The sequence below is a fragment of the Tamandua tetradactyla genome, chromosome 25 (assembly GCF_023851605.1).
Source record: "Tamandua tetradactyla isolate mTamTet1 chromosome 25, mTamTet1.pri, whole genome shotgun sequence".
Lineage (NCBI taxonomy): Eukaryota > Metazoa > Chordata > Mammalia > Pilosa > Myrmecophagidae > Tamandua > Tamandua tetradactyla.
Genome location: NC_135351.1, coordinates 22,004,647 through 22,031,420, shown reverse-complemented (window position 1 = coordinate 22,031,420; position 26,774 = coordinate 22,004,647). Strand labels below are relative to the sequence as shown.

General features: G+C 36.8%; 1 long non-coding RNA gene across 2 annotated transcripts in view; it reads right to left on the bottom strand.

Moving 5' to 3' along the window:
• The window catches only part of LOC143668903 (uncharacterized), a 256,906-nt gene that overhangs the window by 177,821 nt on the left and 52,311 nt on the right, over nt 1-26,774 (bottom strand). The window contains exon 3 of one of the 2 annotated variants that reach the window (XR_013168625.1): nt 4,238-4,273. The exons of the other annotated variant lie outside the window; for it this stretch is intronic. This is a non-coding gene — a long non-coding RNA (uncharacterized LOC143668903). Of the gene's footprint in view, nt 1-4,237; nt 4,274-26,774 lie in introns of those variants that run through there. 2 annotated transcript variants of the gene reach the window in all.

Below are 26,774 nucleotides of genomic sequence, written 5' to 3'. Positions count from 1 at the left end.
TTCAATATCTCAGAAAAGCAGGCAGTTTATAGGCCCTGTAGGCTGTTAAGAGTACTCTCAGGTAAGCGTGCTCATTATTCTGATAAGTAAGGATGAGAAAGAGATTATTTAAATCAAGATCCCCTGATTTGAATATCATTCTCCCAAAAAGAGAGACTAGTCTGTTCTTTCCCTTCCAGGTCCAGATTGAATGCTACTTTTTGGATAACTGACATAACTAAACTGTACAATAAACAGGCAGGATTCACTGACTTCATAGCACCATTTTAATTAATTTTCTAAGTTTGACATTATCAAAATTTTGTTGATTCTGAAATTAAAATTTTACATTGGTTCCATCATCTTAGGTTATTTGCATTGTTTAAATGAAGTGATTTAACATTACAATCAATCTTATTTTCAACTCTGCACTTCCTGGTGCTGAAATTTCAATCAATTCTAATTAATTCTGCTGGATTCAGTCAATTGTGTTATCATTTTATTATTTTATTTTATTTTTTTCAGTGAACTGTTTTTATTGAAACCCTCAAAGATGAAAGTGGACCAAATGGTGAGTTTGGTTACCAGAACAGAAAATCTCACCTAACTGTACCATCATGCACAGGAATGAACAAATTCACACACAAAAAAATTCAAATTCCCATGTCATTGCTACAAGTGAATGTAAATGAACTAATCACTTTATCACAGTCTTTCTTTAATCAAGAGTCAATAAAGGGAACTTACATGTGTTGTTACTGCACTGGCTTCACTAAACAGTGTTATACATGTTCCTATCAATCTCACCTCCCAAAATAACATGCTTTCCACTAGAGATAATATGTGATTGTTTGAGCTTTTCTCATATTTAACAAAAGTAATACAGGTAACATTTTACAGAATTTGATGAAGCTAAATGCAGTAGTGTACTTAGCAACAATATTTTCTAATCTCTGTTTACAGCATAAGCCAACTCAAATTCAGTAGATGGGATTAAAACTTACATTTTTTCCCAATATAAATTGAAAAGCAGTAGGAAAAAATCTTTCTCTTTCATGTGGTCAATCCCTCTTCCTATACTTTAGATTCCATCCCTTTCCCTCATATTCCTCATATTCCCTTAGGACATCCCTTCACCAACCACCTCTTCTCTTCAACAATCATTTCTTCTGTCCATCTCCTTTCACTATTGCCTTTTTCCCTCAGTACATAAACTTGTTATAATCTCACCCATCTGAAGAAACAAACAGAGACATAAGGCCTGCATCATCGTCTTCTTACTTTCTCTCTCCTTCTTTCTCAACAGAGCTTCTGCAAAGAGCTGTATACATATACTGTTCTTATTTTCTCCCATACTGTTCTTCTCACTTCAATTCACTGTACTCCAATTTCAATCTACCACTCCACTAAAACTGGCTTTACCAAAGTAAACAGTGAATTTCTGATTGCCAAATCTAATAGATTGCTGCTTGTTAATTTTTCTCTTTCATGATTTCTGTATGAATTTTCCACTTGGCTGCTCCTGATTTCTTGACATTCTCTACTCTCACATCTTCTATAATCAACATTGTTTTCCAGTTTCCCACCTTTCTTTCTGTGTACTCCTACTGAGATTCCTCTGTGTGCTCATCTTCCTTTCCTGTGCCATAAATATCCAAGTTTTGCCACCATACACTATCTTTGGCCCTTCTCACGCTACCCATTTCTCTACATCTTCCATCTAATATTGTTACCTATCAGTACCTTCAACTCCTGTTTTTAATTTCAATTCCATATTGGTATGCTCAACTGCCTCAATAAAACTAAGCTTGAAAGCTTCCAGATACCTTTAAATCAACTCATCCAGAACTGAACTCATTCTATTTTTTGCCTTAGATTTGCTCTAAATCTAGGGTTCCATTTCTCCAAGCATAATACCACCTCCCATCTGGTTTCTCATACCCCATTTGAAATCATTACCAAGTCTTTTTAGTTTTCCTAAGAACAGCTCTTAGGAAAACTAAAATATCTCCCCCTGTGCATCTCTACTATACCACCTTGATTCAGACCCTCTTCATTCTCCACCACCACCCTGATTTCTGTAACAGCCTTTTAACTGTGTGTTGCTCCCTCCAGTCTTACCAGGAGCTAGATTTTCATTTACCACATAAAATCCATTCTCTACACTTCCATCAGTGATGCAGAATTCTAAAATGCAAACCTATGATGTCACTCCTCCTTCTTCTGGTTCCCATTTCTTATGTGATTTTTCACTGAGACCTACAAAACCCCTAAGGAGCTTGCCCCTTCTGCCTGGATCATCTCCCCCCTTTTCTAATTTATTTACTTATATGAGTTAAATCCATACTTCAATACTCAATTAAGATGGCAGTTACCATACTGTTATGCAAATATTGCATCACTGTCTCTTTTCCCACTAGCCTGAAAATCCCCCTTATTCAGAGACTATGTGTCATTTATCAAGGTGCATTCAGTGTTTTGCTATCACACAATAGATGCTCAATGCATGACAGGAAAGATACATTGAAAATTCTCAGGTTTGAGAAAATAACAGTCTAGTGGTATAAGCAAGAAAGTACTCATGGAGGAACTGAGATTTGAGTGGTAGATATGATGAGATAAGATTAAATGATGAGGAAGTGGAATTTCGCAGGAGAAAAAAAGATTGTGCAAATATACTAGACAGGGAATATTGAGATGCCTAATCACACTGCCGAAGGCTAGGTCAAGAAGGGAGAGATCTTGAAAATATGATTGTTCACTGGAATGCCATGCCAAGAATTATAGAATATATTCTGTAAGTAATAAGGAGGAAAGATAGTTTTTTGAGCGAGGAATTGGTGTGCCTAAAGCAAAAGTCGCCAAACCTAACAGGTTTTCCAAGTTACGTGGGGATTTTTTTTTCTAACAACAAATGCCTGAGACCCACTCCAGGAGATTCTGTTCACAAGCTCCACAGCCAGATTTGAGAACAATCATTCTAAAGTGATAGTTTATGAAAGTGATAGTTTATGAATATGAATCTAGTACTATATGATAAACTTCTTAGAAAGTGCCATACTTGTAATATTTATCTACTCTCATAATAGCCTGAGTTATAGCATTTAATAATGATTTGATTACATATTACCATCCACAATTATCAATAAGTTCCTTGAAGGAAAAGTATATTTAATTCATTTTTAAATTCCAGAGTTGTGGCCCAACACATGGTATACATTTGGACCTCAACAAATAATTAAATAAATGTTTTAAATGTCATTAAAAGTCATAACTACTATTTCTAGATCAAGTAGAGGAATGAACACAGTCATCTTTTCTTCTCCCACTTTTGACCTCACAAATGACAGTTAAAAAGACAAGCAGGGCAGGCCATGGTGGCTCAGTAGCAGAGTTCCCGCCTGCCATACCAGAGACCCAGGTTCGATTCCCGGTGCCTGCCTGTGTTTAAAAAAAACAGACAAGCAAAGGTACAAATGGAGAACAATGAGGACTAAATGAGGAAAGAGTTAAACAGTGGACAACATGGTTCAATAACTTTTTAGTAAACAGAAATTAGATAGAGTAATACTAAAAGATGCAAATCAGGATAAGCACTAAATAGCAAACATTCAAAAGCATGCATAGTTGAGGAAGGATTCATTCCCCATAAAATAATAAAATTCCATCCTTCTTTCCACCCTCCTAAACCAAAAGAAAAGTAAATTCTGTAACAGACAGGGATGCATCTGAGCATGCTGACTCAGTGCCTCTGAGTGTCAGTTCTGGGGCAAGCTCATCTTCTGGGTGGAGACATCCTCCTCAGTCCCACACCTGCATCCAAGCCTGAAAGCCTATCATTACTAAGACCCAACTGGTTATGAGAACTCAAACTAGCTCAGTACATACTGTATGTGTCCCATTTGTAGACCTAGGTGAATTTCAAGTCTAGTATTTTGAAGAAGTAATCAAAAGCCATTGTTGCCATCAGTCCAATCTAGCTAATTTCATCTGCTTTTCCAGGGATAGAGTTCATATTCATTCACCCAACATGATACCAGTCTATTTTTCAATTGGTTCAACACTCAGGTGGGGAAAAAAGTTATAGGAGAAAGTGATATAAAAATTTCACTCCATTAAAAGGTACTGAGGAAGAAATATAGGGATGAAAACACGAAAGTTAATTAGAAGTCTGTATAACTAAAATCCCAATCAATAGGCTTCATGGACATATAAGGACTACAGAAGCAGCTTTTTATTACCTTATTCTTAAATATATGTGGTCAATGAAAGATCTCCAACTTTTTAAGGAAACCTGCAAAATGAAACATTTAGAAAATGAACAGAAAATAATTATCCCATAGGATATAAAAAATTCAATAGAATAGGAAATGTTTTATATTTTTAAATTTTTCAATAGTATTCTTAGAGATGTCTGAAAAGACATTCTACCATAAATGTAGGACAGAACACTGTGAAAAAAATAAAGCTCAGAGATAAAGCAAATGATTTAAGGAATTAATAATAGCAATGTTAATTGTCTTTCAAATTCTGAATTCATTTTAAAATTAAATTAAATCTAAATTTTGGTATATCTGTACCATGGCATACTATTCACCTATGAAAAATAACAAATTACTGATATATACAATGACATAGGTAAAATTTTAATGCACTATGCTAAATAAAGTAAATCATATTTAAAAGTCTTCATATACCAATTCACACCGGTGAGATAGCTATTAATAAAACAAAACACTAACAGGAATAACGAGTGTTTGTGAAGATGCAGGAAAGTTTCAACCGTTGTAAATTGTTGGTGGTACTGTAAAATGGTGCAGCCACTATGGAAACTGGTTTGGCAGTTCTACCGAAAGTTGAACACAGAATTACCATATGATGCAGCAATCCCAGTTCTAACAATACCTCCTAAAGAATTGAAAGTAAGGATTCAAACAGATAGTTCTACACCAAAAATTTATAGAAGTATGATTTACAGTAGCCAAAAGGTAGAAGCACTCCATGTTTCTATCAGATGGTTTGTTCCCCACATAAACAAAATATGGTATATACATACAACAGAACATTATTCAGCCATAAAAAGGAATGAAGTTACAATGAATGCTACCACATGAATGAAACTTGAAAACCTGCTGAGTGAAATAAGCCAAACACAAAAATATAATATTGTATAATCTCACTTATATTTAACCCTTAGAATAAACAAATTCACAGAGACAGAAAGTAGAGTACAGGTTACCAGGGGATGGAGTGGGAGAATGAGTAATTATTGCTTAGCAGGTACACAGTTTCTGTTTGAGTTGATGAAAAAGTCTGAGTAATGGATGTTAGTGATAGTAGCACAGTATTATGAACATAATTAAAGCCACTGAATTGTACACTTGAAAGTGGTTAAGATGGGAAATTTTTATTTATATGCATGTTGCTACAATGAAGAGTAAGAAAAATTGATTATATAAAAGTAAAGTTAGAACTGAGTAAATTACAACTATAGTAGGAAGGATGCAGGTAGAAAAAGGTGAAATGTACTACTCAAACTCATAAAACAGAACAAGGACCCAAGAGCCACTGCCTATGGTTGATGGAAGAATAAAGAGAAATACAAAGGTGTCATTTGAAATTGCACTGTTCTCCAGTGGAGAAATATTGATAACTAACTTGGGACAAAAGAGAAAGCAAACTGGGGTGATATAAGAAACTTTATCTTCATACAGAAGATTATCACAGCAGTCTATTGGCAATATCAAAAGCTCATAACTTTTTTTTAAAAAGATATAGCATATTTAGGAACACACAATACAACAGGATTAGATCCGATCATCACCTTGGTTAAAATGTGTAAGAGGATAAATAAAACCAATGTTTGCCCCAGAGAAGTAAAAAATAATGGAGGGGACAGACAAGGAAGAAGATGTTCTGATGAAAACCTCTTGTGTAATACTGGAATTTTAACCATGTAAAGGTATTATTTTGATTTTTTTTTAATGTAGCCACATAAATGAACAGTCAAATACTGGTGATTCAACTAAATTTTTACCTTAATCATATGGAAAAGAGAACAAACATTTTCTAATGTTTCCAAGCAGTTGTTTGGCTTTCAAACCAAGAGACTGAAATTAACTAGATCTAGGGCCCTCTTATTTTTCTAGTTCATAATGAAATCCAAAAGTTAAAGGGTGTTTATACCCAGAGTTTCCAATTTCACTTCTAACCAATAGAGGGAGTGGGTGAAGATGTTAATAAATTTTAAACAATAAAACAAAAAAAAATGCATTTAGCAAGTAGATTATATGTATCAACACTTTGATGAGTTCAATGGAAATAAACAAAAGTAACAACAAAAATAAATGTAGGGGGCAGGGCAAGATGGTGGTATAGTGAGATGTGGAATTTAGTTTGTCCTCCAGAGCAGCTAGTAAATAGCCAGGAACAGTAAAGAGCAACTTCTGAGGAACATTAGTGATCATACACACAACATACACCAGCCTGGACCAAGTGGAATGGCTATGGTCCCATGCAGAACTGTAAGTCCCCTAAACCACCCCTCCCCCATGAGCATGGCAGGCAGGTTCCCTAAGGGGAGAGGAAACAGACTTCAGTAGCAGCAAGGGCTTAGCTTAACCAAGGTCCAATTTCAGAATTAACAAATTCTGATTACTGAAAATAGGCACCTAGCACAGGTAAACCTGGAATAAGCACTAAAGGAACTAGGAGTTTTTACTCTGGCAGAGAGGGGATGGTAATGATGGGGGAAAATAACAGAGGCCTTTTGAGATGGACAACACAAAATACTGGAAAAGACGTGGACCCCAAGAAAAAGGGTACACAGAGCCTGGAGACCATTAGAGCCATATACGAACTCAAACTCTTGATTGGCAAATCTGAGAAGCAGGGGATCTGGCTCTGAAAAGGCTTTTTGTTTTTCTTTCACTTCTTAAACACCTTATTAGAACTACAAGCACTCTCAGGCCAGAACTGCCCCAGGCAAGGGCACAACTAAAGTATAGGAGACAATGTTACAAGTCAGGTGAAAAGGTATAATTCCCTAAAGGGCATATCTTCCCCAAGAAAAGGGAAGGTGGGGCCCAGTTCAAGGGGAATCTCTCCTTCAAGGAATTCAGACTCCAGGGACTAGAAAAAGGAAGCAATCAAAGCTCACCTACTGCCTCACTTCTGTCTCAACCACACCTCTGGAAGGGAGAGTCTGTAGAAATTTAAAGTACCAAAACACTTTAGGGTGGTGGAAGCCATGGGTAGACAAGTATCACAAGCTGGGAGTATAGGAAAATCACAGAGCCTACAGTTTTCATAGAGTCTATAATATCTGAAGAGACCCTCCTCAATAAAAAGGCTCAACATAAGCAGGGCAAGAAACAGAAAAAGGGAACTGAAAAATTCTGATCAGTTAAATGGGACCTATGCTAGAGATTTAGAATAAATTGAACTGAAAGCCAAAGAACAGATAGAGAACAAAGCCATCTGGCAAGAAAACCCAAGGTAAAAAGAATGACAACAAAGCCAAAATAAACTAATTTAGGATATCAAATTCCTAGATACCAGCAGAAAATAACTCATACTAGAAAAATAGAAGATATGGCCCAGTCAGAGGGATAAACTAACACTTCAAATGAGATACAAGAGTTGAAACAACTAATTCAGGATGTTCAAACAGACATGGAAAATCTCAGCAAAAATTAAACCAATGAGTTGAAGGAGTACATAAAGAAGACATTAGGAAAACATAAAAAAAGAACCTAAAAGTCTGAAAAAACAAATTGCAGAACATATGGAAATGAAAGACACAATAGAAGAGATTTTAAAAAATGGAAACCTACAACAATAGATTTGAAGGGGCAGAAAAAAGGATTAGTAAACTAGAAAGCTGGACATCTGAACTCTGACACACAAAAGAAAAGAAAAGGAAAAGAATCAAAAAAATATGAGCAGAGTCTCAGGGAATTGAATGACAACATTAAGTGCATGATATACATGTTGTGGGTGTCCCAGAAGGAGAAGAAAATAGAAAAGGAGGAGAAAGACTAATAGAGGAAATAATCACTGAAAATTTCCCATCTCTTATGAAAGACATAAAATTACACATTCAAGAAGTGCAGCATACGCCAAACAGAATAGACCCACATACACCTACTCCAAGACACTTACTCATCACATTGTCAAAGACAAAGAGATTTTGAAAACCAATCCATCACAGACAATGGAAGCTCAATAAGACTATGTGTGGATTTCTCAGCAGAAACCATGGAGGTGAAAAGTCAGTGGAAGTGAGAAGTCAGTGGTATGAAATATTTAAGATTCTAAGAGAGAAAAACTGCCAACCAAGAATTCTATACTCAGCAAACTTGCCCTTCAAAAATGAGGGGGAGATTAAAATATTTTCAGACAAACAATCACTGAGAGAATTTGTGAATAAGAGACCCACTCTGCAAAATATACTAAAGGGAATACTACAGGTAGATAGGAAAAGGCAGGAGAAAGAAGTCTGGAGAAGAATGTAAAGATGAAGAATAGCAGTAAAGGTAAAAGAGAAAAATAATTGATATGACATATAGAATCCAAAAGACAAAATGGTAGAAGAAAGTACTGCCTTTACAGTAATAACATTAAATATTAATGGATTAAACTCCCCAGTCAAAAGACATAGTCTGGCAGGATGGGTTAAGAAACAAGACCCATCTATATGCTGTCTACAAGAGACACATTTTAGACCTAAGGACAAAAAATAGTTTGAAAGTAAAAGGTTTGGAAAAGATATTTCATGCAAACAACAATCAGAAAAGAGCAGGGCTAGCTATACAAATAGCCAACAAATTCAACTTTGAATGTAAAGCAATTAAAAGAGACAAAGAAAGGCACTATGCATTAATAAAAGCAATAATTCAATAAGACATAACAATCATAAATATTTATGCAACAAGCCAGAGTGCTTCACAATACATGAGGCAAACACTGAAGGGAGAAACAGATACCTCTACCCTAATAGTAGGAGACTTCAATTCCCCACTCTCATCAATGGATAGAACATTTAGACAGAAGATCAATAAGGAAAGAGAGGCTTTGAATAATACGCAAGTGAATAGACTTAATGGACACTTACAGAACATTACACCCCACAACAGCAGGATATACATTTTTCTCAAATGTTCATGAATCATTCTCAAGGATAGACAATATGCTAGGTCACTAAGCAAGTCTCAATAAATTTTAAAAGATCAAAATTATACAAAACACTTTCTGGGATTATAATGGAATGAAGTTGGAAATCAGTTACAGGCAGAGAGCCAGAAAATTCGCAAATATACAGAGACTACACAACACACTTGTAAGCAAAGAGTGGGCCAAGGAAGAATTACAAGAAAAAATCAGTAAATATCTCAAGGCAAATGAAAATGATAACATAACATATCAAAATCAATGGAATGCAGCAAAGGTGGTGCTGAGAGGGAACTTTATTGCCTTAAATGCCTGTACTAAAAAAGAAGAAAGATCAAAAATTGAAGAATTACCTGTTCACTTGGAAGAACTAGAGAAAGAACAACAAACTAACCCCAAAGCAAACAAAAGGAGAGAGATAATGAGGATCAGAGCAGAAATAAATGAAATTGCAAATATGAAAATAACTGAGAAACTCAATAAAACCAGAAATTGGTTCTTTGAGAAAATCTATAAAATTGATGGATCCTTAGCGAGGTTGACAAAAAGAGAGGATGCAAATAATTAAATGAGAAATGCAAGAGGCATAACCACTGACCCCAACTCTATGAGGATACTATGAGCAACTATATGCTAATAAACTAGACAACACAAATGAAATGGACAACTTCCTAGAAAGGCATGAACAGTGAACACTGATTTGAGAAGAAATAGATGACCTCAGCAAACCAATCACAAGTAGAGAGATTGAATCAGTCATCAATAAGCTCCCAAAAAAGAAAAGACCAGTACCAGATGGCTTTACATGTGAATTCAACCAAGCATCCAAGGAAGAATTAGTAGCAATCCCGCTCAAACTCTTAAAAAAAAAAAAAAAAAAAAACTAAAGAGGAGGGAAAGCTACCAAAGTCATCCAATGAAGCAAACATCACACTAATACCGAAGCCAGACAAAGATACTACAAGATAAAAAAAATTACAAACCAATCTCTTTGATGAATATAGATGCAAAAATCCTCAACAAAATTGTTGTAAATTGAATCCAGCAGCACATTAAAAGAATTATACACCATGACCAAGTAGTATTTATTCCAGGTATGCAAGAATAGTTCAACACAAGAAAATCAATGAATGTAATACACCATATCAATAAATCAAAGAGGAAAAACCACATGATCAACTCAATTGATGCAGAAAAGGCATATGACAAAATTCAATATTCTTTCTTGATGAAAATACTTCAGAGGATAGGAATTGAAGGGAACTTCTTCAACATGATAAAGGGAATATATGAAAAACCCACAGCTAACATCATCCTCAAAGGCAAAAGACTGAAAGTTTCCCTGTAAGATCAGGAACAAGGCAAGGATGCCCACTGTCTCCACTGTTATTTAACATTGTGCTGGAAGTTCTAGTCAGAGCAGTTGGACAAGAAAAAGAAATAAAAGGCATCCAAACTAGAAAGGAAGAAGTAAAACTCTCATTAATTGCATATGACATGACACTATATGTCAAAAATCCCAAAAAATCTACAGCAAAGCTACTAGAGTTCAATAATGAGTACAGCAAAATGGCAGAATACAAAATCAACACCCCCAAATCAGTGTCTCTATACACACTGATGAGCAATCTGAGGAGGAAATCAAGAAAAAAATTCCATTTACAACAGCAACCAAAAGAATCAAATATTTTGGAATAAATTTAACTATGGATACAAAAAAACCTATACACGGATAACTACAAAAAAGTGCTAAAGGAAATCATGGAAGACCTAAATAAATGGAAGGACATACGATACCCTTGGATTGGAAGACTAAATATGCTGAAGATGTCAGTTCTACCCAAATTGATTTATAGATTCAATACAATACTAATTAAAATTCCAAAACTTACTTTATAGAAATGGAAAAACCAATAACCAAATTTATTTTGAAGGGCAGGGTGCCCCAAATCGCTAAAAATATCTTGAAAACAAAAAATGAAGTGGGAAGTCTCGCACTACCTGACTTTAAAGCATATTGCTTAAAAGTGTTCTAGTTTGCTAGCTGCCTGATGTAATACACCAGAAACAGAATGGCTTTTAAAAAGGGGAATTTAATAAGTTGCTAGTTTACAGTTCTAAGGCTGAGATAATATCTGAATTAAAGTCTATAGAAATGTCCAATTTAAGCACCAGGGAAAGATACCTTGGTTCAAGAAAGCTCATGACATTCAACGTTTCTCTCTCAGCTGGAAGGGCACATGGTGAACATGGCGGTGTCTGCTGGCTTTCTCGTGGCTCTACAAAAAGGGACTCTCTCCATAATGTTTCCTCTTTTAAAGGATTCCAGTAAGCAACTCCACCTTCAATGGGTGGAGACACACCTCCATGGAAATCATGGAATCAAAAGTTATCACCCACGATTGGGTGGGCCACATCTTCACGGGAACAATCAATGCTCCCATCCAGCAACACTGAATGAGGATTAAAGGACATGGCTTTTCTGGGGTCCACCAAGATTCAAACTTGCATACAAGGTTATAGTGGTCAAAACAGCATAGCACTGGCATAAAGATAGATATACTAACCAATGGAACTGAATTAAGTGTTCAGTAATAGACCGTCTCATACATGGACAATTAATCTTTGATAAGGCAGTCAAGCCAACCCATCTGGGACAGAGCACCTCTTCAACAGTGTTTGGAGAACTGGATATCCATATGCAAAAGAACGAAAGAGAATCCATATCTCACACCCTACAGAAAAATTAACTCAAAAATCAAAGACCTAAACATTAGTGTTAAGACCATAAAACTGTTAGAAGATGTAGGTAAATATCTTATAAATCTTGTAATAGGAGGTGGTTTCCTAGACCTTAAACCCAAAGCATAAGCACTGATAAAAAGAAATAGATCAATGGGATCTCCTCAAAATTAAGCACTTTTGTACACTTTCGTCAGGAAAGGAAGAATGCAGCTGACCAACGGGAGACAATATTTGGAAACCACATATCAGATAAGGGACAAGTGTCCAGAATATATAGATTCTTCAACTCAACAACAAAAAAGACAACCCAATTAAAAAATGGGCAAAAGTCATTAAGTAGATACTTTTCAGAAGAGGAAATACAAATGGCTAAGGACACATAAAAAGATGCTCAATTTCACTAGCTATTAGGGAAGTACAAATCAAAACAACAACAAGATATCATCTCACACCCATTAGAATGGCCATTATCAAAAAAAAAAAAAAACAGAAAATGACAAATGCTGGAGAAGATATGGAGAAAGTAGTATACTAAGCCACTGTTGGTGGGAATGTAAATGATACAACCACTGTGGAAGGCAGTTTGGCAGTACAGAATTGCCATTACTAGGTATTTACTCTGAGGACCTGAAGGTAAGGACACAAATGGACATGTGCAGGCACACTGACGTTTACAGCAGCATTATTCACATTTGGGAAACAGCCCAATATCCATCAACAGAAAAATGGCTAAACAAGCCGTGGTATATACATACAATAGAATACTATGCAGCTGTAAGACAGAAGAAAATCAGAAAGCATGTAACAATATGGATGAAACTTGAGGACATTATGCTGAGTGAAATTTGCCAGAAACAAAAGGACAAATGCTATACAGTCTCACTAATATGAACTAATATTAATGAGTGAACCTTGAGAGTAAAAGTTAAGAACACAGGCTACCAGTACATAGAAATAGGATAGAGATTGAGCATTTGGTGCTGAAGGAATACAGAATGTGCGGCAGGACTCATTGTAAAAATTCAGAAAAGGAAAACACAATACTACCTGATTGTAGCACAATAGTATACATACACTGAATGAAGCTGAATGTGAGTATGGTTGAAACCAGAAGGAAAGACAGAGGATAAAAACTAAGGCAGTATAACTTAGGAATGCCTAGAGTAGACAAAGATGGTGACAAAATGCACAAATACAAAAATGTTTTTGCATGAGGGAGAACAAATGAATGTCAACATTGCAAGGTGCTGAAAATGGATGGTATACAAGAAAAGGTACAATTAATCAAGCTAGGGTTTATAGTCAGCAGTAACACTGTAATGTGCTTCCACTGAACGTAGCAAAGGCATTATGCCAAAACTAATGTCAACAAATAGGGGAGAGGGGGCCATGAGGGGGGGGGAGGGATACTATGCAAAAGAAAAGAAAATGTTTTCATATAGATTATGGTGGTGAAGACATGGCTTATTTACTTCGGTTGGATTGTATGATGTGTGAAAAAATTGGTTAAAAGTGAAAAGAGAAACAAGTGATAGAATGAGATTTATTTATTCACTGTTGGGAGGGAAGCTGAGCAATGTAGCCCCTCTGGAAGGCAGTGTGTTGGTTCCACAGGAGGCCAGGGGTGGGGTTGCATATAATCTTGCAACCCCACTAGGTATATACCTGAAGGAACCGAGAATGGGGTCAGAAATGGACATTTGCACACTGGTGTTTATGGCAGCAGTGTTAATAATTCACAATGGTTGGAGGTGGCCTAAGGATACAACTGAGGAATGGAAGGGGGAACTGTGATGTTTACATACAAGGAACCACTGAGTGTCTGCAAGAAGGAATGAAGTTGTGAGGCATGCAACTAGGTGAATGAAGCTAAGGGCAGTATGTTGAATAAAATGTCATAAACAAGCAAACAAAATAATAAATAAATAAATGCAGTTTTGAGCAATAAACACTTAAAATATGTTTATTTTATTAAAAAACATATTTGGAAAAAAATTTGTGACTTGGTTGAATATGTAGAGCTAATAGGTTCTCCACCTATGGCTTATTTGTTCTTTGCCATAATTGTCAAAGAGTATAAAACATAAAGAAACAGGAAAAGAAGCCTTCGAAACTATCAAAGAGGAGGATCATTGATCATTCTAAGCAGGTTTTTTTTTCCCAATGGTCCTAAATATGCTCCAAGAGCTAAAGGAAGACATGGATAAAAAACTAAGGCAAAGTAGGTAAATGATAGGTAAACACAGAGGGAATATCAATAGAGAAATGGAAATTACAAAAAGGAAAAAACAGAGTTGGAGACTACAGTAACAGAAATTAAAAATTCCCTAGAGGGTTGTAACAGTGGAATGGAACTGGCAGAAGAAAGAATCAGTAAACTTGATGATAAGACAATTGAAATCATCCAGTCTGAGGAGAAGAAAGAGGAAAGAATGAAGAAAAGTAAACAGAGCCTAAGGAACCCGTGGGACCATCAAGCATACTATATATATATGCATTGTGAGACTCCCAGAATGTAAGAGAGAAAGTGAACAAAAGAATATTTAAAGAAATAATGGCTAAAACTTCTCAGATTTAATGAAAGGCATGACTATATATGTTTAAGATGCTCGACAAACTCCCAAACATGATAAACCCAAATAGACCATCATGCTATATTATAATTAAATTGTCTAATGCCAAAGATAAAGAGAGAATTCCGAAAACTTCAAGAAGCAATGTGTCACATAAAAAGGAGCCTTTATAAGATTAAGTGCCAATTTCTCATAGGAAGCCATGGAGGGGAGACGGTACTAGGAAGAAATATCTAAAGTGCTGAAAGCAAAAACCGCCAAGCAAGTATTCTGTATCTGGCAAAACTGCCTTGAAGGATGAGGAAGAAATTAAGACATTCCTAGATAACCAAAAGCTGAGGGGCTTTGTACAAATAACTAACGTCCATCATTCACAATAGGATTCATTGTTTGGATTTTACAGTTCCATGTTTTTGTTTTTAAATTTTTACTCTGATAATATATATACAAATTGAAGTCTGCCCTTTCTACATTCAAATAGATAATTCAGTACTGTTGATCATGTTCACAGTGTTGTGCTACCATCACCACCAACCATTACCAAAACTTTTCCATCAATCCACAACAGAAATTCTGTATAATTTAAGCATTAACTCCCCATCCCCTTCCCACACCCAATCCTTGGAAACCTCATTCTAGATTTTGATTCAATGAATTCACTTATTCTAATGATTTCATATCAAATATAATATTTCAGATCAATTCATATTTGTTTTGGCTTATTTCACTCACACCAATGTTCATAGTGGTACTATTCACATTTGCTGAAAGATGGAAGCAATGCATGTCCATCAACTGACGAATGGATAAATGAAGTGTGGCATATACATTCAGTGGAATATCATTCAGGCATAAATAGGAATGAAGTTCTGATACATACTATAGTATTTTTTTTATATATAACTCTGCTTCTTTACTTCCTACATGACCTAAAAGGGAAATGCATAAAATTTAATCACAATCAATGGTTTTGTAATCATAATGTATAAATATGCAATTTATGACAGGAACTTCATAAAAGTCAGGGATAGAGGAGTATAGGAACATAGTTTATGTATGTTATTGAAATTAAATTGGTATCAAAGCAAATGAGATTGTTTTAGATTTAGGGTATTAAATTTAAGCTCCATGTAACCACAAAGAAAATATAGAGAACATGGAAACTCATAGAGAGAGAAAGTACAGCTTACTAGGAGTGGGGGGCAGTGGAAATAGGGACTTGATACAAAATGTAGGGTTTTTGTGTGTGGTGAAGGGAAAATCATAGTAAGAGATGCTAGGGAAGGTACTGCCACATTGTAAATACGTTTAATCCAACTGAATGATATACTTCGAAAGGATTGGAATGAGAAGAACTGTGTTATATATTTTTTTCCACAATTAAAAAAAAAAAAAAAAGGAGGATGGATCACAGTGGCTCAGCAGGCGGAGTTCTCACCTGCCACGCCAGAGACCTGAGTTCGTTTCCCAGTGCTGTAATGCCATGTACTGAATGGGATATAGGAATGGAGCAGAAAAGGTCTAATAGGGTATTATGGGGACATGAGGAAAAATAGGAATAGAGAATACAAGCTTTATATCAATGTTAAATTTCTTAAACTTGGTAAGTGCTCTTAAGATGATCACATGAGTTGGTTCCCTTGTTCCTAGGAAATGTGCATGGAGATATTACATGTTCAAAGAATATCATGTGTGTTGCCTACTCTCAAGGGTGAAAGATAGGTAGATAGATAGATAAATAGACAGACAGACAGACAGGTAGATAGGCAGGCATATGGATGCAAGGAAGGAAGGAAGAGAGGAAGGGAGGGAAGGAGGGAGGGAGGGAGGACAGAAGGTTTCTAAAAGAATCCAGGGACAGACAATTAGAAGAAAAGAGTTACCATAACCTATAGTGTTTCTATAGAAATACTTCAATAAGAAAAACCATTCCATTCACAATAGCAACAAAATCTAGGAATAAATATAACAAAAAAGATGTGCTGATGGTAACATGTTACTTTGAGTATAATTAATAGTGCTGAATTGTGAAAGAATCTGGTTGAAAGGCATAATTTAGAGTCATATATGTTACCAAAGGAAAACCAGAGGTTAAAACATGGGAATATTTAACACAGTGAGTCTTCTGCAAGACATTGAATGTGATTAACAGTACAAATATTAAAAGAGTTCTTTCATGACCTAGATCAAAGTTATGACACTATTACAAGGAGATAATAGAATGGGATATGGGAGAAAATATAACTATTGCAAACTATGCAGCATAATTAAAAGTAATTACTTAATATTCTTTTACCAACAGTGACAACAATAGCCACAGTAATATCAGGGGTCAAAAACGAGGGTGGCAGGAGGATAAAGGGTAAGGGATATTTTGGGTTTTCTTTTATATTTTTATTTATCTTATTATTATTTCTGGAGTAATGAAAATATTCTAAAATTGACTGTGGTGATGATTGCAGAACCATGTGATGATACTGGGAGCCATTAAAGGTATACTTTAGATGGATTATATGGTATGTGAATATATCTCAATAAAATTACATTAAAAAAAAGAATGTGAACATCTTCTAGAAAAGAAATTACAAAAAACTATACTCATACATCTACTAAATCAGTATAAAAACAGTATCAAATTTCTACAAATAAATCTATAAATTCATAAACATTCTATTCTAAAAACCACTGGAGTCTTTCGGGAAATTCAAAATTTAAAAACTTGAACCTTGAGTAAGGGAAAAAATAATAAATTTGATTATTTTAAATAAAAAATAACCACAGGGTGGTGTAACAGTGGCTCAGTGGCAAGAATTCTTGCCTGCGGAGCTGCAGACCCGGGTTCGATTCCCAGAGTCTGCCCATGCCAAAAATATATATATATAAATATGTTAGCCACAGATTGAGACAAAAAATTGTAACACATATTATCAATGCAGAAATAGTACCCATAATTTGTTAAACACCCCTATAAATAATTAAGCTAAAAATAGAAGATAGGTAAATAAGAACAAGTGGAAACCATATTTGTTCTGGAGAAGTTTGTACTCCAAAAATATATACTTGATATTATTCTGTATTGAGCTCTTACAATGGAAAGTACAAGAGGCCCAATATAAGTTAGCTTTTATTTGCTTGTTTGTTTCAGTTGGTCTCAGGCTACTTGGAGGAATTTAAAATAGGGAACCATCTTAACCTCTGCACACAGACCAACCAATTTGAGCCTTCTTAACAATAGCCATTTGTTCTAGTTTGCTAGCTGCTGGAATGCAACACATCAGAGATGGATTGCCTTTTAATAAAAGGGGATTTATTTTGTTAGTTCTTCAGAGGAAAGGCAGCTAACTTTCCACTGAGGTTCTTTTTTACGTGGAAGGCACAGGATGGTCTCTGCTGGTCTTCTCTCCAGGCCCCTAGGTTCCAACAACTTTCCCCTGGGTGACTTCTTTCTGCATCTCCAAAGGCCTGGGCTGAGCTGCAAGTGCTGAGATGAGGAATGCCGAGCTGCTTAGGCTGGGCTACATTGCAATCTCTCATTTAAGCACAAGCCAATTAAGTCAAACATCACTCATTGCAGCAGACATGCCTCCTAGCCTACTGCAGATGTAATTAGCAACAGATGAGGTTCACGTACCACTGACTTAAGTCCGCAGCAACAAGACTAGGAATGCTCACCTGGCCAAGTTGACAACTGAATCTAACTACCACACCATTTTTATAAAATGAAAAGAGGCAAAGTTGCTGAGTACATGGACAAATAAGAATGAGACATGAACCATCTATGCCCTACCACACTCAAGTCAATTATCCGAATGTAGGCCCCAAAACAACAGGACTTCATGGTCCAGGTAGCCCCCAGGTTTCAGGAGGTGAGTTTTTACCAAGGCTGTTGTCCAGGAAGAGTTGAAGGATTTAAGTTCATTGTAAGGGCATCCTCTGAGCAAGGAAATGCCAGTGCATGAAGCAGATCTCACATCATGGCAAAGATTCCATAGTTCCCCACTTTGCTCTTTTTTTTTCAAAAACAGGGCCTTCTAGAGCAATGTCGTTACATAGCAATGGAAAAGTCTCCCCTGGAAAAGTCACCCCTCAGAACCAACTAGTAAAAGGGCATATCCCATTTTCTTGGAACAACAGAGGATGACAGAGACGGGAGAAGGACTCTACAAATAGTCAGAGGGAAAAAAACACCAAAATCAGGTAGGAGATTTGAGTCCTAGGCCTACCAGTCCAGACTCCTTCCTTTCACTCAATCCCACAGCTTTGGGAATTTCAGAAAGGCAGCACAGCCCGGATCCCTTCTGTCACAGATTCAAACCAAAGATCCACTCACAGCAGCAAATTAGAACCCCACAAATATTCAGAAAGGGAGACACAAGTCAGCAGAGACCCAGGGCAGAATACAGCAGCTGAGGAGTGTCATATACAATAGCGTCCCCAAGGTACAACCAAGGGAGGAGACTGTAAGGCATGGTTTGTTTATTTTGGATATTATCCATGATATCCAGTAGATGGAGGGAGCAAAAGGGTAAAATGACTAAGAAACAGAATGGCAAACTGATACATTTATAAGACGGAATATGGTGTAGATACAAAAAGGAAGGATGTCGAGAGGCACACAATGAACTGAATAAACCTTGGGGACAATGTGTTGTGCAAAATAAGCCAGAAACAAAAGAACAAATAGGCTAAGGTCTCTTTCAGAAAAACTTATAAGAAAATTGGAAACTAGATTGTAAGCCCTTATAGCAGCCACACTTAGTCTGAAATTGAAAGTGTATTTCCAGATTCGGAGACACTGAGCTATATGTGTATAATCTAGCTGGAATTTTAAGTAATTCTGTGGCACCTAAGACCCAGAAATAGAGTGCTGAAGCCCTGAAAGTTAGCATACCTATACATAATAACAGTTAAAGCAACAAAAGAAGAGATTTAGCCTCAGTTAGAATTAAAAACAAAGATATCTGGCTGGGCCTATGGTAAATCAGAATACAGGATAATAGATTATAGCGTATGTACTTTAGACCTTCACCTACTATATGAAACCAAAGGCAGAGAGGTTTATTATGTCAATAATCTAAATTTTCTGTAATACATAAAGTGGTAGTTAGATTCAGTGGTCAACTTGGCCAGGTGAAGGCACCTAGTTCTGTTGCTGTGGACATGAGCCAAAGGTACGTGAACCTCATCTGTTGATGATTATATCTGCAGTCAGCTAGGAGCTGTGCCTGCTGCAATGAACGATGTTTGACTTAATTGGCTGTTGCTTAAATGAGAGACTGCAACATAACACAGCCCAAGCAGCTCAGCATACCTCATCTCAGCACTCGCAGCTCAGCCCAGGCCTTTGGAGGTGCAGAAAGAAATCACCCCAGGGAAAGTTGTTGGAACCCAGAGGCCTGGAGAGAAGGCCAGCAGAGACCACCCTGTGCCTTCCCACATAAGAAAGAACTTCAGGTGAAAGTTAGCTGCCTTTTCTCTGAAGAACTAACAAAATAAATCCCCTTTTATTAAAAGTCAGTTTGTCTCTGGTGTGTTGTATTCTGGCAGCTAGCAAACTAGAGCACATAATCTAAATCAACCAGCCTGGATAGCTCATTTAAATGACCTAAACTTCTGGAGTCCAGAACAGGAACAAGCTATGGTGGGCTAACGATTAAAAAGTATTATAAGAGCCCAAAGAAAAAATATATATGGAACTATTAAACTGTCACATCTAGAAAACCCCAGGTACCCTCTCAACCACTGGGACTCCCAAGAAAACAGGCCAGGATTTTGAGCCTTGCCCTTATGAAACTTATTTTGTAGGGGAGAAGCTAAGACTTCTAGCTTATGAAGCTGAAGAATTACCTCCAGGAAACCTCTTCTGTTGCTCATATGTGGCCTCTCTCTCTCTAAGCCCAACTCTGCCAGGAAAATCATTATCCTTCCTCCTACATAAGACATGACATTCAGGGATGAAAATCTCCCTGACAACGTGGAGCATGACTCCCAGTGATGACTCTGTCCCTGGCACCATCAGATCGACAACATATTCTGGACCAAAAGGGGGGAAAGAAGTGTGATAAAATAAGGCATCAGTGGCTAATTGAGATCAAGTAGAGCCAAGAGGCCATTCTGGAGGCTACTGTTATGCAAGCTTCTGTTAGACAGTGCTAATTGCCATGGTTTGCTAAAACCAAACCAACATCATTCCTTTTGACTCTTAATAACACCTACAGCTCAATTCTATAAAAGTTCCATGCACTGTGTTTGCTTTCCTGGAATGTATAATTCCTATAGGGTTCCTAAGTCAGATAAATTCTGAAGTCCAGAGTGACAAGCCTCTCCAAGATTATCATTTAATTACATTCCCCTATTCTTTAGTGTTGGCACTCAACCTGAAAAAGACAAAACAGGCATTGCCCAAAGACCCCTATAGATTGGGAGAAAGATCAAAGGAGAAGGAGGAGGGATAACAGAGGAAATGGTATTTCACAAACAAGTATGACCTCTGAATCATTATATCAATATTCCTACTAGCCTCTAGTGTTTTGGAGCAGCTAGAAGGAAATGTCTGAGAGGATGAAATGGTAGTACATGAAAAACTCTGGGATCTGTTCTATAACTACTTGTTAAAGTGCGCTTTGAATAGTGTGTTAGCTTGAAAGCTGCCAGAATGCAGTATTCCAGAAATGGAATGACTTTTATAAAGGGAAATTAATAATTACAAGTAAAAGTGTCCAAGTTAAGGCACAACAAGAGATTACATTCACACAAGAAAAGCTGATGGGTCTAGAACACCTCGGTCAGCTGGGAAGTCAGGTGGCAAGCATCAGCTGGTCCCTTGCTCCTGGGCTCTGTCACTTTCAGCCTCTGCTCCTGTGGGGGTTCCTCACTTAGATTTTCCAGGGCTGTCTTTCATCTCTTGGCTTCCCTGCGGTCTCTCCAGATTCTGGCTTACTTAACATCTCATGGTGACATCTGCTGGGCTCCAAGCATCTCCAAACATCCGTGTTTCTGTTCTCCAAGTGTTGGCATCTGTGCTAGTTCTGCTCTCAAGTTTCTGTCAGCTCTTTTGTTTCTGACTCTCTCCAAAATGTTTCCTCTTTTAAAAGATTCCAGTAAATTAATCATGACCCACCTGGAATGGGTGGAGACACATCTCCACCTAATCAAGAAATCACATCCACAATTTGGTGCGTCACATCTCTGTGGAGATAATCTAATCAAGTTTGCAACCTACAGTGCTGAATCAGGATTAAAGGAATGGCTCCTCTCACAAGAATGGATCAGGACTCAAACATGGGTTTTCTTGGGCACATAATATTTTCAAACCAGCACAAATATTTCTTCTTTGCTTTGTATACATTCTAAGTTTTACAATTAAAAAACCAAACATTTAAAAAGTGCCTCCAAGTGGAAAAGTATTTGCAAAGCCCCCTTGGGGGAATGGTGAGAACGGAGAGAAATTCAACTTCCCCAAGTTGAATTCTTGATATTCTCACAAGCAGTGTGGACAACCAAAGCTATAGGCTGAGCCCCCAGTCTTGGGGTTTGCTCATATGAAATTTAACCCCACAAAGGATAGGTCAAGTCTACTTAAAATTTAGGCCTAAGAGTCACACCCAAGAGAGCCTCTTTTGTTGCTCAGATGTGGCCTCTCTCTCAAGCCAACACAACAAGCAATCTCACCACCCTCCCCTTGTCTACGTGGGACATGACTCCCGGGGTGTGGACCTTCCTGGCAACGTGGGACAGAAATCCTAGAATGAGCTGAGACTCGGCATCAAGGGATTGAGAAAAACCCTAGAATGAGCCGAGACTGAGCATCAAGGGATTGAGAAAACCTTCTCAACCAAAAGGGGAAAGAGTGAAATGATACAAAGTGTCAATGGCTGAGAGTTTCCAAACAGAGTGGAGAGGTTATCTTGGAGGTTATTCTTATGCATTGAGTAGACATCACCTTGTTATCCAAGATGTAAGGGAGAGACTGGAGGGAACTGCCTGAAAATGGAGCTGTGTTCCAGTAGCCATGTGTCTTGAAGGTGATTGAATAATGATACAGCTTTCACAATGTGACTGTGTGATTGTGAAAACCTTGTGTCTGATGCTCCTTTTATCTACCTTGTCAAAAGACAAGTAGAATAAATGGAATAAAAATAAATAATAGGGGAACAAATGTTAAAATAAATTTAGTTTGAAATGCTAGTGATCAGTGAAAGCGAGGGGTAAGGGGCATGGTAGGTATAATTTTTTTTTTCTGTTTTCATTTTATTTCTTTTTCTATTGTCTTTTTATTTCTTTTTCTGAACGGATGCAAATGTTCTAAGAAATGATGACCATGCAACTAAGTGATGATATTGTGAATTACTAATTATCTATGTTAAATTTCATTTCATTTGTTGATTTTTTTTAATTAATAAATATTTTTTTTTTTTAAAGTGCTTCCAAGGGAAAAAGAGACCACATTAGTACTGCTGGCAAGAGATACACGTACTCAGCCCTATCCTCTGTTTGCTGGAACACCTAAGTGGAAATGGGCCTTTCTAAATTGACCCCATCTGACTCCCCAAAGCAGAATACCCTAAAGAGGAAGAAACCAAAGGCAGAGAAGTCTCACAGAATTTTTTTTTTTAAGTGTATGTGTGGGCATAATCTAACTCAACCTGTCTGGATATCTCATTTGAACAACTGAAACATAGGGAGTCCAGAATAAGAATGAGGGCCTTTAATCCTGTTTATTTTAAGGTAATCACAGGATACATCCTAGAATATATTAAGCAGATAATCAAAAAGGATTGGTAAGGTCCTTGAGGGATGGGAGAAAAAATATAGAACTAGTAAACTTTACCATCAGGAAATCCCCAGATACTATGTCAAACATTAGGGACACCCAAATCAATAGGCCAAGCCCTCAATCTTGAGCCTTACTCTTCTGAAGCTTATTTATATAGGTAACAGAGAAGCTTACCCCATCCATAGGTATGCCTAAGAGTTACTTCTGGAGGACCTCTTTTGTTGCTCAGATGTGACTGCAGTCTCTCTAAGCCCAACTTTGCAAGTGAAATCATTGCCCTCCCTCCCAGGTGGGACATGACACCCGGGATGAAAGACTCCCTGGAAGTATAGGAGATGCATCCTAGGGATGAGTCTGGCCAAACCCCAACAAAAACCATTCTAGTCAATCCTAAAGAACACCTAGGGCAATATATAAAATTCTACAGAGTTTCCATGCATAGTTTAAATTTCCAGTAATCTACAACCTCCAGATATGTCCCTGGACCAAATAAGCCCTAAAACCTAGAGGGCCCAGCCTCTCTAGAACATCAGCTAGTTCCATCTCCCTATCCCATATTACTGACAGCCTATACTAACATGAAAAAGTTAGAATGGGCATAGCCCAAATACCCCTCAAGAGTGGGATAAGAAGATCAAAGGTGATGGTGGAGTTATACAGAGAAGGCAGGGTTTAACAAATAATATAATTGCTAAATGATTAAACTGATATTTCTTTTAGTCTCCAGTATCTTAGAGCAGCTAGAAGTAAAAACCTGAAATTGTGGAATTGTAACCCATACCAAACTCTGAAACCTGTTCTACAACTAATTACTGTGCTGTGCTTTGAAATTTATTGCTTATATATATATGTTATTTTTCACAAAAAAAGAAAAACAATTCAATTATGATGATAAAAAAATAAATATTCCTTCTAGTCTACTATATTCTGGATCAGCTAGAAGGAAAAATCTGAGATGATGGTATGGTAGCCCAGGACAAACTCTGGGATCTGTCTTATAACTACTTGTTGAAGAGTGCTTTGAAAACTATTGCTTTTTTCTTCCTTAGCTTTGTATATATGTTACATTATACAATAAAAAATAAAAAATAATTTTTCAAAAAAAAAGTGCATATGGGGCTGATGGTTGTAAGACAGGACAGAACCCAGAAGTGAACCGTATAATGAAAAGGAAACACTGAGTGAGGGTGAGAATTTACACAAATCATAGGAGCTGGGGAGAAAATTCCGCACAAAAACAAAGAGAACACCTGACAATGGGAGACATGACTCCCAGGGTTGAGACTCGCCCTGTCACTATGTAAACTTCTCTTAGATAGTGCTAATTGTTAGTTTGCCACTGCAACTAACATCATTCCCCTTAACTCCTAAAGAACACCTGGGGCTCTGACAGAGATTCTACAAAAGTTTCATGTACTAAGTTTACTTTCTTGAAACCTACAACCTCCAGAGGGTTTCTAGGCCAGATACATCCTGAAACCCAGAAAGGCCAGCATCTCCAAGAACATCAACTAATTCCACCCCCCTATTCCATATTGTTGGCATCCATTTTCAACATGAAAAAGTTAGAATAGGCATAGCACAAAGACCCCTACAGTCTGTGAGTAGGATCAAAGGAGGAGTTCTAACAGAGAAGATAGGATTTAACAAAATTGTATAACTGCTGAATCACTATAATAATATTTCTTTTAGCTTCCAGTTTTTGGAGCAGCAAGGAGGACAAACTTGAAACTGTGGAATGGTAACTCATACTAAATTTTGAAATCTGTTCTGTAACGACTTGTTAAAATGTACTTTGAAAATTATTGCTTTTTCCTCTTTTTTGCATATATGTTATATTTCACGATATAAAAAATTTTTTTTAATAGAGCACATGAAAATTCCCAGAGAAGGAACAGAGGAAAAGAAGCTCTCTCCCGGAGATAAAACAAAAAGTGGAACCTTAAAATTGTAACAACATATCCAGGGCAAAAATCATGCACAGAAGAGCTGAGAAAATCTCAACAATTAAAAACAGGCTACTCTAAAGATCCTTTTAAAATAAGTGGGACCAAGCATTAAAAAAAAAAAAAACCTTAACATAAAGCCAATCAACAATAAAACACTAGGCAAGAGGGAAAGGCTGACCTTCAGAGTTAACACATTAAAATAATCAGATGCCCAGACATCAGCAAAAACTTAGCCATACAGGAAGAAACAGGAAGATATGGCTCAGTCAAGGGAACAAATTAGAACTTAAGAGGAGACACAGAATTTGGAAAAACTAATGAAGAAGTTCGAATAACTCTCCTAAATCAATTCAAGCAGATGAAGGAAAATATGGAGAAAATGAATTAATGATGGATGACATACAGCTAAAGGATTTAAAGATGACAATATATGAGCATAAAGAAGAATTTAGAAGCTTAAAAAGAAGCAGAACAAAAGCTATGGGGATGAAAGGCACAGTAATGGAGATTAACATACACAAAAGGCATACAAAAGCAGATTTGAATGGGCAGAGAAAGAATCTGTGGACTAGAAGACAGGAAAATTGAAAGCATACCAGCAGAAGAGCAGACAGAAAAGAATAGAAACATTTGAGCAGTGTCTAAGTATTTGAGTGATGATATGAAGCATACAAACATACACATCATGGGTGTCTCAGAAGAAGAAGCTAAGAGAAAAGGGACAGAAGAAATAAAGGGTGAAAATTTTCCAGCACTTATGAAAGATGTAAGTATACATGTCCAAGAAGTGCAACATATTGGAAAAAGAGCAACGTACGCCAAAAAAGAATAAATCCTAATGGACCACCTACTCAGAGATACATAATCATCAGGAAGTCAAATGTCAAAGATAAAGACAGAATTCTAAAAACAGAAAAAGAAAAGCAATTTATCATATAGAAGAGCTCCTCAATACGACTAAGTCTCAATTTCTCATTAAAAACCATAGAGATCAACACTAGAAATATGAATTAGTTCCTGCAAGAATTATTTCAAAGATACGATTCATGTACAAAAAGTGTTTAAGCCCAGGGTACAGGGAGAAAACAGCTATTGAATGCTATGCGCCATGTTCAAAAGGAAAACATCAGCATTACCATAGCAACAACAGAGGTAAATAATGGGAGGAGGGACAAGAGTTAAGAGGAGGTTTAGAGTTCTTATTTGGCGAGGGTGTGTTTATTGGTTTTCTTTCTCTTGGGAACAATGAAATTATCTAAAATTGAGAAAACAAAACAAAACATACACACACACACACACAAAAAGCAGAGATGAGAAGGTAGTAGTATGATATATTTAAGTTACTGAAAGAGAAAAACTGCCAGCCCAAATTCTTTCTATGATAAAACTGTCCTTCATAAATGGGTACAGTTTAAATCATTCACAGATAAACAAAAACTGAGAGCGTTCATCAATAAAAGACCTGCCCTACAAGAATTATAAAAGGGAGTTCTGCAGGTGGAAAGGAAGATGCAGAGAGAGTGTTTAGAGGAGTATGAAGAAGTAAAGATTTTCCATAAAGGTAACTAAAAAGGTAAATGC